The sequence below is a fragment of the Pseudophryne corroboree genome, chromosome 3 (assembly GCF_028390025.1).
Source record: "Pseudophryne corroboree isolate aPseCor3 chromosome 3, aPseCor3.hap2, whole genome shotgun sequence".
NCBI classification, from domain to species: Eukaryota; Metazoa; Chordata; class Amphibia; order Anura; family Myobatrachidae; genus Pseudophryne; species Pseudophryne corroboree.
Window position 1 is genome coordinate 441,763,064 of NC_086446.1, and position 14,007 is coordinate 441,777,070.

Genomic DNA, 14,007 nt, shown 5'->3' on the forward strand with positions numbered 1-14,007 from the left:
CACTTTCACAAAATACACTGCCATATCAGCAAAAACTCAGAACTGCATTGGCCGGGAATCGATTCCGGGCCTCACGCGTGGCAGGCGAGAATTCTACCACTGAACCACCAATGCTCCACAGATATTTAATTTTACACTTACTCGTGTACTTTAGTGTATGAAACAAAGCAGGAGTGTCAGGATGCCTTGCCTTGCCATCACCTCCATACATTCTCAACCAAGCCTGGCTAGCTCAGTCGGTAGAGCATGAGACTCTTAATCTCAGGGTCGTTGGTTCGAGCCCCACGTTGGGCGGATGTTTTTTCTTTTCCTTTACCATTGTATGTGGAACAGTGTATACTTGCACCACCACAGCGCAAATGGCTGTCCTCACTTTCACAAAATACACTGCCATATCAGCAAAAACTCAGGACTGCATTGGCCGGGAATCGATTCCGGGCCTCACACGTGGCAGGCGAGAATTTTACCACTGAACCACCAATGCTCCACAGATGCCTAATTTTACACTTACTCATGTACTTTAGTGTATAAAACAAAGCAGGAGTGTCAGGATGCCTTGCCTTGCCATCACCTCCAAGCCTACGTAACCAAGCCCGACTAGCACAGTCGCTAGAGCATAAGACTATTAATCTTAGGGTCATGAATTTGAGCTCCATGTTGGGCAGTTGTTTTTTTCTCTTCCTGTACCATTGTATGTGGAACAGTGTATACTTGCATCACCACAGCGCAAATGGCTGTCCTCACTTTCACAAAATGCACTGCCCTATCAGCAAAAACTCAGGAATGTATTGACCGGGAATTGAACCCGGCCTCCCACGTGGCCGGCTAGATTTCTACCACTGAACCACCAATGATCCACAGATGCTTAATTTTAGACTTACTCATGTACTTTAGTGTACAAAACAAAGCAGGAAAGTCAGGATGCCTTGCCTTGCCATCACCACACCTCCTCGGTTTCCAAGCATTGCTAACTCAGTCGGTAAAGCATGAGACTCTTAATCTCAGGGTCGTGGGTTCGAGCCCCACATTGGGCGGATGTTTTTTTTTCTTTTCCTGTACCATTGTATGTGGAACACTGTCAACTTGCACCACCACAGCGCAAATGGCTGTCCTCACTTTCACAAAATGCACTGCCATATCAGCAAAAACTCTGGACTGCATTGGCCGGGAATCGACCCCGGGCCTCACGCGTGGCAGGCGAGAATTCTACCACTGAACCACCAATGCTCCACAGATATTTAATTTTACACTTACTCGTGTACTTTAGTGTATGAAACAAAGCAGGAGTGTCAGGATGCCTTGCCTTGCCATCACCTCCATACATTCTCAACCAAGCCTGGCTAGCTCGGTCGGTAGAGCATGAGACTCTTAATCTCAGGGTCGTTGGTTCGAGCCCCACGTTGGGCGGATGTTTTTTCTTTTCCTTTACCATTGTATGTGGAACAGTGTATACTTGCACCACCACAGCGCAAATGGCTGTCCTCACTTTCACAAAATACACTGCCATATCAGCAAAAACTCACGACTGCATTGGCCGGGAATCGAACCCGGGCTTCCCGCGTGGCAGGCGTCAATTTTACCACTGAACCACCAATGCTCCACAGATACTTAATTTTACACTTACTCGTGTACTTTAGTGTATGAAACAAAGCAGGAGTGTCAGGATGCCTTGCCTTGCCATCACCTCCATACATTCTCAACCAAGCCTGGCTAGCTCAGTCGGTAGAGCATGAGACTCTTAATCTCAGGTTCGTGGGTTCGAGCCCCACGTTGGGCGGATGTTTTTTCTTTTCCTGTACCATTTTATGTGGAACACTGTATACTTGCACCACCACAGCGCAAATGGCTGTCCTCACTTTCACAAAACACACTGCCATATCAGCAAAAACTCAGAACTGCATTGGCCGGGAATCGATTCCGGGCCTCACGCGTGGCAGGCGAGAATTCTACCACTGAACCACCAATGCTCCACAGATACTTAATTTTACACTTACTAGTGTACTTTAGTGTATGAAACAAAGCAGGAGTGTCAGGTTGCCTTGCCTTGCCATCACCTCCATACATTCTCAACCAAGCCTGGCTAGCTCAGTCGGTAGAGCATGAGACTCTTAATCTCAGGGTCGTTGGTTCGAGCCCCACGTTGGGCGGATGTTTTTTCTTTTCCTTTATCATTGTATGTGGAACAGTGTATACTTGCACCACCACAGCGCAAATGGCTGTTCTCACTTTCACAAAATGCACTGCCATATCAGCAAAAACTCACGACTGCATTGGCCGGGAATCGTACCCGGGCCTCCCGCATGGCAGGCGAGAATTTTGCCACTGAACCACCAATGCTCCACAGATACTTAATTTTACACTTACTCGTGTACTTTAGTGTATGAAACAAAGCAGGAGTCTCAGGATGCCTTGCCTTGCCATGCCATCACCTCCATACATTCTCAACCAAGCCTGGCTAGCTCAGTCGGTAGAGCATGAGACTCTTAATCTCAGGGTCGTGGGTTTGAGCCACACGTTGGGCGGGTGTTTTTTCTTTTCCTGTACCATTGTATGTGGAACACTGTATACTTGCACCACCACAGCGCAAATGGCTGTCCTCACTTTCACAAAATACACTGCCATATCAGCAAAAACTCAGAACTGCATTGGCCGGGAATCGATTCCGGGCCTCACGCGTGGCAGGCGAGAATTCTACCACTGAACCACCAATGCTCCACAGATATTTAATTTTACACTTACTCGTGTACTTTAGTGTATGAAACAAAGCAGGAGTGTCAGGATGCCTTGCCTTGCCATCACCTCCATACATTCTCAACCAAGCCTGGCTAGCTCAGTCGGTAGAGCATGAGACTCTTAATCTCAGGATCGTTGGTTCGAGCCCCACGTTGGGCGGATGTTTTTTCTTTTCCTTTACCATTGTATGTGGAACAGTGTATACTTGCACCACCACAGCGCAAATGGCTGTCCTCACTTTCACAAAACACACTGCCATATCAGCAAAAACTCAGGACTGCATTGGCCGGGAATCGACCCCGGGCCTCACGCGTGGCAGGCGAGAATTCTACCACTGAGCCACCAATGCTCCACAGATACTTCATTTTACACTTACTCATGTACTTTAGTGTATAAAACAAAGCAGGAGTGTCAGGATGCCTTGCCTTGCCATCACCTCCAAGCCTACGTAACCAAGCCCGACTAGCACAGTCGCTAGAGCATAAGACTATTAATCTTAGGGTCATGTATTTGAGCTCCATGTTGGGCAGTTGTTTTTTTCTCTTCCAGTACCATTGTATGTGGAACAGTGTATACTTGCATCACCACAGCGCAAATGGCTGTCCTCACTTTCACAAAATGCACTGCCCTATCAGCAAAAACTCAGGAATGTATTGACCGGGAATTGAACCCGGCCTCCCACGTGGCCGGCTAGATTTCTGCCACTGAACCACCAATGATCCACAGATGCTTAATTTTAGACTTACTCATGTACTTTAGTGTACAAAACAAAGCAGGAAAGTCAGGATGCCTTGCTTTGCCATTACCACAACTCCTCGGTTACCAAGCATTGCTAACTCAGTCGGTAAAGCATGAGACTCTTAATCTCTGGGTTGTGGGTTCGAGCCCCACATTGGGCGGATGTTTTTTTACTTTTCCTGTACCATTGTATGTGGAACACTGTCAACTTGCACCACCACAGCGCAAATGGCTGTCCTCACTTTCACAAAATGCACTGCCATATCAGCAAAAACTCAGGACTGCATTGGCCGGGAATCGAACCCGGGCTTCCCGCGTGGCAGGCGTCAATTTTACCACTGAACCACCAATGCTCCACAGATACTTAATTTTACACTTACTCGTGTACTTTAGTGTATGAAACAAAGCAGGAGTGTCAGGATGCCTTGCCTTGCCATCACCTCCATACATTCTCAACCAAGCCTGGCTAGCTCAGTCGGTAGAGCATGAGACTCTTAATTTCAGGGTTGTTGGTTCGAGCCCCACGTTAGGCGGATGTTTTTTCTTTTCCTTTACCATTGTATGTGGAACAGTGTATACTTGCACCACCACAGCGCAAATGGCTGTCCTCACTTTCACAAAATACACTGCCATATCAGCAAAAACTCAGGACTGCATTGGCCGGGAATCGATTCCGGGCCTCACGCGTGGCAGGCGAGAATTTTACCACTGAACCACCAATGCTCCACAGATGCCTAATTTTACACTTACTCATGTACTTTAGTGTATAAAACAAAGCAGGAGTGTCAAGATGCCTTGCCTTGCCATCACCTGCAAGCCTACGTAACCAAGCCCGACTAGCACAGTCGCTAGAGCATAAGACTATTAATCTTAGGGTCATGTATTTGAGCTCCATGTTGGGCAGTTGTTTTTTTCTCTTCCTGTACCATTGTATGTGGAACAGTGTATGCTTGCATCACCACAGCGCAAATGGCTGTCCTCACTTTCACAAAATGCACTGCCCTATCAGCAAAAACTCAGGAATATATTGACCGGTAATTGAACCCGGCCTCCCACGTGGCCGGCTAGATTTCTACCACTGAACCACCAATGATCCACAGATGCTTAATTTTAGACTTACTCATGTACTTTAGTGTACAAAACAAAGCAGGAAAGTCAGGATGCCTTGCCTTGCCATCACCACACCTCCTCGGTTTCCAAGCATTGCTAACTCAGTCGGTAAAGCATGAGACTCTTAATCTCAGGGTCGTAGGTTCGAGCCCCACATTGGGCGGATGTTTTTTTTTCTTTTCCTGTACCATTGTATGTGGAACACTGTCAACTTGCACCACCACAGCGCAAATGGCTGTCCTCACTTTCACAAAATGCACTGCCATATCAGCAAAAACTCTGGACTGCATTGGCCGGGAATCGACCCCGGGCCTCACGCGTGGCAGGCGAGAATTCTACCACTGAGCCACCAATGCTCCACAGATACTTCATTTTACACTTACTCATGTACTTTAGTGTATAAAACAAAGCATGAGTGTCAGGATGCCTTGCCTTGCCATCACCTCCAAGCCTTCGTAACCAAGCCCGACTAGCACAGTCGCTAGAGCATAAGACTATTAATCTTAGGGTCATGTATTTGAGCTCCATGTTGGGCAGTTGTTTTTTTCTCTTCCTGTACCATTGTATGTGGTACAGTGTATACTTGCATCACCACAGCGCAAATGGCTGTCCTCACTTTCACAAAATGCACTGCCCTATCAGCAAAAACTCAGGAATATATTGACCGGGAATTGAACCCGGCCTCCCACGTGGCCGGCTAGATTTATACCACTGAACCACCAATGATCCACAGATGCTTAATTTTAGACTTACTCATGTACTTTAGTGTACAAAACAAAGCAAGAAAGTCAGGATGCCTTGCCTTGCCATCACCACAACTCCTCGGTTTCCAAGCATTGCTAACTCAGTCGGTAAAGCATGAGACTCTTAATCTCAGGGTTGTGGGTTCGAGCCCCACATTGGGTGGATGTTTTTTTTCTTTTCCTGGACCATTGTATGTGGAACACTGTCAACTTGCACCACCACAGCGCAAATGGCTGTCCTCACTTTCACAAAATGCACTGCCATATCAGCAAAGACTCAGGACTGCATTGGCCGGGAATCGAACCCAGGCCTCCCGCGTGGCAGGCGAGATTTCTACCACTGAGCTACCAATGATCCACGGATGCTTAATTTTAGACTTACTCATGTACTTTAATGTACAAAACAAAGCTGGAAAGTCAGGATGCCTTGCCTTGCCATCACCACAACTCCTCGGTTTCCAAGCATTGCTAACTCAGTCGGTAAAGCATGAGACTCTTAATCTCAGGGTCGTGGGTTTGAGCCACACGTTGGGCGGATGTTTTTTCTTTTCCTGTACCATTGTATGTGGAACACTGTATACTTGCACCACCACAGCGCAAATGGCTGTCCTCACTTTCACAAAATACACTGCCATATCAGCAAAAACTCAGAACTGCATTTGCCTGGAATCGATTCCGGGCCTCACGCGTGGCAGGCGAGAATTCTACCACTGAACCACCAATGCTCCACAGATACTTAATTTTACACTTACTCGTGTACTTTAGTGTATGAAACAAAGCAGGAGTGTCAGGATGCCTTGCCTTGCCATCACCTCCATACCTTCTCAACCAAGCCTGGCTAGCTCAGTCGGTAGAGCATGAGTCTCTTAATCTCAGGGTCGTGGGTTCGAGCCCCACGTTGGGCAGATGTTTTTTCTTTTCCTGTACCATTGTATGTGGAACACTGTATACTTGCACCACCACAGCGCAAATGGCTGTCCTCACTTTCACAAAATACACTGCCATATCAGCAAAAACGCAGGACTGCATTGGCCGGGAATCGATTCCGGGCCTCACGCGTGGCAGGCGAGAATTCTACCACTGAACCACCAATGCTCCACAGATGTCTAATTTTACACTTACTCATGTACTTTAGTGTATAAAACAAAGCAGGAGTGTCAGGATGCCTTGCCTTGCCATCACCTCCAAGCCTACGTAACCAAGCCCGACTAGCACAGTCGCTAGAGCATGAGACTATTAATCTTAGGGTCATGTATTTGAGCTCCATGTTGGGCAGTTGTTTTATTCTCTTCCTGTACCATTGTATGTGGAACAATGTATACTTGCATCACCACAGCGCAAATGGCAGTCCTCACTTTCACAAAATGCACTGCCCTATCAGCAAAAACACAGGAATGTATTGACCGGGAATTGAACCCGGCCTCCCACGTGGCCGGCTAGATTTCTACCACTGAACCACCAATGATCCACAGATGCTTAATTTTAGACTTACTCATGTACTTTAGTGTACAAAACAAAGCAGGAAAGTCAGGATGCCTTGCCTTGCCATCACCACAACTCCTCGGTTACCAAGCATTGCTAACTCAGTCGGTAAAGCATGAGACTCTTAATCTCTGGGTCGTGGGTTCGAGCCCCACATTGAGCGGATGTTTTTTTATTTTCCTGTACCATTGTATGTGGAACACTGTCAACTTGCACCACCACAGCGCAAATGGCTGTCCTCCCTTTCACAAAATGCACTGCCATATCAGCAAAAACTCAGGACTGCATTGGCCGGGAATCGACCCCGGGCTTCACGCGTGGCAGGCGAGAATTCTACCATCGAGCCACCAATGCTTCACAGATACTTAATTTTACACTTACTCGTGTACTTTAGTGTATAAAACAAAGCAGGAGTGTCAGGATGCCTTGCCTTGCCATCACCTCCACACATTCTCAACCAAGCCTGGCTAGCTCAGTCGGTAAAGCATGATACTTTAAATCTCAGGGTCGTGGGTTTGAGCCCCATGTTGGGCGGATGTTTTTTCTTTTCCTGTACCATTGTATGTGGAACACTGTATACTTGCACCACCACAGCGCAAATGGCTGTCCTCACTTTCACAAAATACACTGCCATATCAGCAAAAACTCAGCACTGCATTGTCCGGGAATTGATTCCAGGCCTCACGCGTGGCAGGCGAGAATTCTACCACTGAACCACAAATGCTCCACAGATGTCTAATTTTACACTTACTCATGTACTTTAGTGTATAAAACAAAGCAGGAGTGTCAGGATGCCTTGCCTTGCCATCACCTCCGTACATTCTCAACCAAGCCTGGCTAGCTCAGTCGGTAAAGCATGATACTTTAAATCTCAGGGTCGTGGGTTTGAGCCCCATGTTGGGCGGATGTTTTTTCTTTTCCTGTACCATTGTATGTGGAACACTGTATACTTGCACCACCACAGCGCAAATTGCTGTCCTCACTTTCACAAAATACACTGCCATATCAGCAAAAACTCAGTACTGCATTGGCCGGGAATCGATTCCAGGCCTCACGCGTGGAAGGCGAGAATTCTACCACTGAACCACCAATGCTCCACAGATGCCTAATTTTACACTTACTCATGTACTTTAGTGTATAAAACAAAGCAGGAGTGTCAGGATGCCTTGCCTTGCCATCACCTCCAAGCCTACGTAACCAAGCCCGACTAGCACAGTCGCTAGAGCATAAGACTATTAATCTTAGGGTCATGTATTTGAGCTCCATGTTGGGCAGTTGTTTTTTTCTCTTCCTGTACCATTGTATGTGGAACAGTGTATGCTTGCATCACCACAGCGCAAATGGCTGTCCTCACTTTCACAAAATGCACTGCCCTATCAGCAAAAACTCAGGAATATATTGACCGGGAATTGAACCCGGCCTCCCACGTGGCCGGCTAGATTTCTACCACTGAACCACCAATGATCCACAGATACTTAGTTTTAGACTTACTTATGTACTTTAGTGTACAAAACAAAGCAGGAGAGTCAGGATGCCTTGCCTTACCATCACCACAACTCCTCGGTTACCAAGCATTGCTAACTCAGTCGGTAAAGCATGAGACTCTTAATCTCAGAGTCGTGGGTTCGAGCCCCACATTGGGTGGATGTTTTTTTTCTTTTCCTGTACCATTGTATGTGGAACACTGTATACTTGCACCACCACAGCGCAAATGGCTGTCCTCACTTTCACAAAATACACTGCCATATCAGCAAAAATGCAGGACTGCATTGGCCGGGAATCGATTCCGGGCCTCACGCGTGGCAGGCGAGAATTCTACCACTGAACCACCAATGCTCCACAGAGACTTAATTTTACACTTACTCGTGTACTTTAGTGTATGAAACAAAGCAGGAGTGTCAGGATGCCTTGCCTTGCCATCACCTCCATACATTCTCAACCAAGCCTGGCTAGCTCAGTCGGTAGAGCATGAGTCTCTTAATCTCAGGGTCGTGGGTTCGAGCCCCACGTTGGGCAAATGTTTTTTCTTTTCCTGTACCATTGTATGTGGAACACTGTATACTTGCACCACCACAGCGCAAATGGCTGTCCTCACTTTCACAAAATACACTGCCATATCAGCAAAAACGCAGGACTGCATTGGCCGGGAATCGATTCCGGGCCTCACGCGTGGCAGGCGAGAATTCTACCACTGAACCACCAATGCTCCACAGATGTCTAATTTTACACTTACTCATGTACTTTAGTGTATAAAACAAAGCAGGAGTGTCAGGATGCCTTGCCTTGCCATTACCTCCAAGCCTACGTAACCAAGCCCGACTAGCACAGTCGCTAGAGCATAAGACTATTAATCTTAGGGTCATGTATTTGAGCTCCATGTTGGGCAGTTGTTTTTTTCTCTTTCTGTACCATTGTATGTTGAACAATGTATACTTGCATCACCACAGCGCAATTGGCTGTCCTCACTTTCACAAAATGCACTGACCTATCAGCAAAAACTCAGGAATGTATTGACCGGGAATTGAACCCGGCCTTCCACGTGGCCGGCTAGATTTCTACCACTGAACCACAAATGATCCACAGATGCTTAATTTTAGACTTACTCATGTACTTTAGTGTACAAAACAAAGCAGGAGAGTCAGGATGCCTTGTCTTGCCATCACCACTACTCCTCGGTTACCAAGCATTGCTAACTCAGTCGGTAAAGCATGAGACTCTTAATCTCAGGGTCGTGGGTTCGAGTCCCACATTGGGCGGAAGTTTTTTTTCTTTTCCTGTACCATTGTATGTGGAACACTGTCAACTTGCACCACCACAGCGTAAATGGCTGTCCTCACTTTCACAAAATGCACTGCCATATCAGCAAAAACTCAGGACTGCATTGGCCGGGAATCAAACCCGGGCCTCCCGCATGGCAGGCGAGAATTCTACCACTGAACCACCAATGCTCCACGGATACTTAATTTTACACTTACTCGTGTACTTTAGTGTACAAAACAAAGCAGGAGAGTCAGGATGCCTTGCTTTGCCATCACCACAACTCCTCGGTTACCAAGCATTGCTAACTCAGTCGGTAGAGCATGAGACTCTTAATCTCAGGGTCGTGGGTTCGAGCCCCACGTTGGGCAGATGTTATTTCTTTTCCTGTACCATTGTATGTGGAACACTGTTTACTTGCACCACCACAGCGCAAATGGCTGTCCTCACTTTCACAAAATACACTGCCATATCAGCAAAAACTCAGGACTGCATTGGCCGGGAATCGATTCCGGGACTCACGCGTGGCAGGCGAGAATTCTACCACTGAACCACCAATGCTCCACAGATGCCTAATTTTACACTTACTCATGTACTTTAGTGTATAAAACAAAGCAGGAGTGTCAGGATGCCTTGCCATCACCTCCAAGCCTACGTAACCAAGCCCGACTAGCACAGTCGCTAGAGCATAAGACTATTAATCTTAGGGTCATGTATTTGAGCTCCATGTTGGGCAGTTGTTTTTTTCTCTTCCTGTACCATTGTATGTGGAACAGTGTATACTTGCATCACCACAGCGCAAATGGCTGTCCTCACTTTCACAAAATGCACTGCCCTATCAGCAAAAACTCAGGAATGTATTGACCGGGAATTGAATCCGGCCTCCCACGTGGCCGGCTAGATTTCTACCACTGAACCACCAAGGATCCACAGATGCTTAATTTTAGACTTACTCATGTACTTTAGTGTACAAAACAAAGCAGGAGAGTCAGGATGCCTTGCCTTGCCATCACCACAACTCCTCGGTTACCAAGGATTGCTAACTCAGTCGGTAAAGCATGAGACTCTTAATCTCAGGGTCGTGGGTTCGAACCCCACATTGGGCGGATGTTTTTTTTCTTTTCCTGTACCATTGTATGTGGAACACTGTCAACTTGCACCACCACAGCGCAAATGGCTGTCCTCACTTTCGCAAAATGCACTGCCATATCAGCAAAAACTCGGGACTGCATTGGCCGGGAATTGAACCCGGGCCTCCCGCGTGGCAGGCGAGAATTCTACCATTGAACCACCAATGCTCCACAGATACCTGATTTTACACTTACTCGTGTATTTTAGTGTATGAAACAAAACGGGAGTGTCAGTATGCCTTGCCTTGCCATCACCTCCACACATACTCAACCAAGCCTGGCTAGCTCAGTCGGTAGAGCATGAGACTCTTAATCTCAGGGTCGTGGGTTCGAGCCTCACGTTGGGCGGATGTTTTTTCTTTTCCTGTACCATTGTATGTGGAACACTGTATACTTGCACCACCACAGCGCAAATGGCTGTCCTCACTTTCACAAAATACACTGCCATATCAGCAAAAACTCAGGACTGCATTGGCCGGGAATCGATTCCGGGCCTCACGCGTGGCAGGCGAGAATTCTACCACTGAACCACCAATGCTCCACAGATGCCTAATTTTACACTTACTCGTGTACTTTAGTGTATAAAACATAGCAGGAGTGTCAGGATGCCTTGCCATCACCTCCAAGCCTACGTAACCAAGCCCGACTAGCACAGTCGCTAGAGCATAAGACTATTAATCTTAGGGTCATGTATTTGAGATCCATGTTGGGCAGTTGTTTTTTTCTCTTCCTGTACCATTGTATGTGGAACAGTGTATACTTGCATCACCACAGCGCAAATGGCTGTCCTCACTTTCACAAAATGCACTGCCCTATCAGCAAAAACTCAGGAATGTATTGACCGGGAATTGAACCCGGCCTCCCACGTGGCCGGCTAGATTTCTACCACTGAACCACCAATGATCCACAGATGCTTAATTTTAGACTTACTCATGTACTTTAGTGTACAAAACAAAGCAGGAGAGTCAGGATGCCTTGCCTTGCCATCACCTCCATAAATTCTCAACCAAGCCTGGCTAGCTCAGTCGGTAGAGCATGAGACTATTAATCTCAGGGTCGTGGGTTCGAGCCCCACGTTGGGAGGATGTTTTCTCTTTTCCTGTACCATTGTATGTGGAACACTGTTAACTTGCACCACCACAGCGCAAATGGCTGTCCTCACTTTCACAAAATACACTGCCATATCAGCAAAAACTCAGGACTGCATTGGCCGGGAATCGATTCCGGGCCTCACGCGTGGCAGGCGAGAATTCTACCACTGAACCACCAATGCTCCACAGATGCCTAATTTTACACATACTCTTGTACTTTAGTGTATAAAACAAAGCAGGAGTGTCAGGATGCCTTGCCTTGCCATCACCTCCAAGCCTACGTAACCAAGCCCGACTAGCACAGTCGCTAGAGCATAAGACTATTAGTCTTAGGGTCATGTATTTGAGCTCCATGTTGGGCAGTTGTTTTTTTCTCTTCCTGTACCATTGTATGTGGAACAGTGTATACTTGCATTACCACAGCGCAAATGGCTGTCCTCACTTTCACAAAATGCACTGCCCTATCAGCAAAAACTCAGGAATGAATTGACCGGGAATTGAACCCGGCCTCCCACGTGGCCGGCTAGATTTCTACCACTGAACCACCAATGCTCTACAGATATTTAATTTTACACTTACTCGTGTACTTCAGTGTATGAAACAAAGCAGGAGTGTCAGAAATGCCTTGCCTTGCCATCACCTCCATACATTCTCAACCAAGCCTGGCTAGCTCAATCGGTAGAGCATGAGACTCTTAATCTCAGGGTCGTGGGTCCGAGCCCCACGTTTGGTGGATGTTTTTTCTTTTCCTGTACCATTGTATGTGGAACACTGTATACCTGCACCACCACAGCGCAAATGGCTGTCCTCACTTTCACAAAATACACTGCCATATCAGCAAAAACTCAGGACTGCATTGGCCGGGAATCGATTCCGGGCCTCACGCGTGGCAGGCGAGAATTCTACCACTGAACCACTAATGCTCCACAGATGCCTAATTTTACACTTACTTATGTACTTTAGTGTATAAAACAAAGCAGGAGTGTCAGGATGCCTTGCCATCACCTCCAAGCCTACGTAACCAAGCCCGACTAGCACAGTCACTAGAGCATAAGACTATTAATCTTAGGGTCATGTATTTGAGCTCCATGTTGGGCAGTTGATTTTTTCTCTTCCTGTACCATTGTATGTGGAACAGTGTATACTTGCATCACCACAGCGCAAATGGCTGTCCTCACTTTCACAAAATGCACTGCCCTATCAGCAAAAACTCAGGAATGTATTGACCGGGAATTGAACCCAGCCTCCCACGTGGCCGGCTAGATTTCTACCACTGAACCACCAATGATCCACAGATGCTTAATTTTAAACTTACTCATGTACTTTAGTGTACAAAACAAAGCAGGAGAGTCAGGATGCCTTGCCTTGCCATCACCACAACTCCTTGGTTACCAAACATTGCTAACTCAGTCAGTAAAGCATGAGACTCTTAATCTCAGGGTCGTGGGTTCGAGCCCCACATTGGGTGGATGTTTTTTTTCTTTTCCTGTACCATTGTATGTGGAACACTGTCATCTTGCACCACCACAGCGCAAATGGCTGTCCTCACTTTCACAAAATGCACTGCCATATCAGCAAAAACTCAGGACTGCATTGGCCGGGAATCGAACCCGGGCCTCCCGCGTGGCAGGTGAGAATTCTACCACTGAACCACCAATGCTCCACAGATACTTAATTTTACACTTACTCGTGTACTTTAGTGTATGAAACAAAGCAGGACTGTCAGGATGCCTTGCCTTGCCATTACCTCCATACATTCTCAACCAAGCCTGGCTAACTCAGTCGGTAGAGCATGAGACTCTTAATCTCAGGGTCGTGGGTTCGAGCCCCACATTGGGCGGATGTTTTTTCTTTTCCTGTACCATTGTATGTGGAACACTGTATACTTGCACCACCACAGCGCAAATGGCTGTCCTCACTTTCACAAAATACACTGCCATATCAGCAAAAACTCAGGACTGCATTGGCCGGGAATCGATTCCGGGCCTCACGCGTGGCAGGCGAGAATTCTACCACTGAACCACTAATGCTCCACAGATGCCTAATTTTACACTTACTTATGAACTTTAGTGTATAAAACAAAGCAGGAGTGTCAGGATGCCTTGCCTTGCCATCACCTCCAAGCCTACGTAACCAAGCCCGACTAGCACAGTCGCTAGAGCATAAGACTATTAATCTTAGGGTCATGTATTTGAGCTCCATGTTGGGCAGTTGTTTTTTTCT

At 46.9% G+C, this 14,007-nt stretch overlaps 14 non-coding genes across 14 annotated transcripts; 10 read left to right on the top strand and 4 right to left on the bottom strand.

Moving 5' to 3' along the window:
* The first annotated feature begins 221 nt into the window (after positions 1 to 221).
* TRNAK-CUU (transfer RNA lysine (anticodon CUU)) lies at positions 222 to 294 on the top strand. The gene has a single exon. It is a non-coding gene; the product is annotated as a tRNA-Lys (tRNA).
* Positions 295 to 1,156: 862 nt separating this feature from the next.
* On the bottom strand, positions 1,157 to 1,227 carry TRNAG-GCC (transfer RNA glycine (anticodon GCC)). The gene has a single exon. It is a non-coding gene; the product is annotated as a tRNA-Gly (tRNA).
* A 477-nt stretch (positions 1,228 to 1,704) lies between these two features.
* On the top strand, positions 1,705 to 1,777 carry TRNAK-CUU (transfer RNA lysine (anticodon CUU)). Its single transcript has one exon. It is a non-coding gene; the product is annotated as a tRNA-Lys (tRNA).
* Positions 1,778 to 2,074: 297 nt separating this feature from the next.
* Positions 2,075 to 2,147, top strand: TRNAK-CUU (transfer RNA lysine (anticodon CUU)). Its single transcript has one exon. It is a non-coding gene; the product is annotated as a tRNA-Lys (tRNA).
* A 302-nt stretch (positions 2,148 to 2,449) lies between these two features.
* TRNAK-CUU (transfer RNA lysine (anticodon CUU)) lies at positions 2,450 to 2,522 on the top strand. Its single transcript has one exon. It is a non-coding gene; the product is annotated as a tRNA-Lys (tRNA).
* A 297-nt stretch (positions 2,523 to 2,819) lies between these two features.
* On the top strand, positions 2,820 to 2,892 carry TRNAK-CUU (transfer RNA lysine (anticodon CUU)). The gene has a single exon. It is a non-coding gene; the product is annotated as a tRNA-Lys (tRNA).
* A 3,264-nt stretch (positions 2,893 to 6,156) lies between these two features.
* Positions 6,157 to 6,229, top strand: TRNAK-CUU (transfer RNA lysine (anticodon CUU)). Its single transcript has one exon. It is a non-coding gene; the product is annotated as a tRNA-Lys (tRNA).
* Positions 6,230 to 8,749: 2,520 nt separating this feature from the next.
* TRNAK-CUU (transfer RNA lysine (anticodon CUU)) lies at positions 8,750 to 8,822 on the top strand. The gene has a single exon. It is a non-coding gene; the product is annotated as a tRNA-Lys (tRNA).
* An 861-nt stretch (positions 8,823 to 9,683) lies between these two features.
* TRNAG-GCC (transfer RNA glycine (anticodon GCC)) lies at positions 9,684 to 9,754 on the bottom strand. Its single transcript has one exon. It is a non-coding gene; the product is annotated as a tRNA-Gly (tRNA).
* A 1,036-nt stretch (positions 9,755 to 10,790) lies between these two features.
* TRNAG-GCC (transfer RNA glycine (anticodon GCC)) lies at positions 10,791 to 10,861 on the bottom strand. Its single transcript has one exon. It is a non-coding gene; the product is annotated as a tRNA-Gly (tRNA).
* A 107-nt stretch (positions 10,862 to 10,968) lies between these two features.
* Positions 10,969 to 11,041, top strand: TRNAK-CUU (transfer RNA lysine (anticodon CUU)). The gene has a single exon. It is a non-coding gene; the product is annotated as a tRNA-Lys (tRNA).
* A 662-nt stretch (positions 11,042 to 11,703) lies between these two features.
* TRNAN-AUU (transfer RNA asparagine (anticodon AUU)) lies at positions 11,704 to 11,776 on the top strand. The gene has a single exon. It is a non-coding gene; the product is annotated as a tRNA-Asn (tRNA).
* Positions 11,777 to 13,373: 1,597 nt separating this feature from the next.
* Positions 13,374 to 13,444, bottom strand: TRNAG-GCC (transfer RNA glycine (anticodon GCC)). The gene has a single exon. It is a non-coding gene; the product is annotated as a tRNA-Gly (tRNA).
* Positions 13,445 to 13,551: 107 nt separating this feature from the next.
* On the top strand, positions 13,552 to 13,624 carry TRNAK-CUU (transfer RNA lysine (anticodon CUU)). The gene has a single exon. It is a non-coding gene; the product is annotated as a tRNA-Lys (tRNA).
* Positions 13,625 to 14,007: the final 383 nt, after the last annotated feature.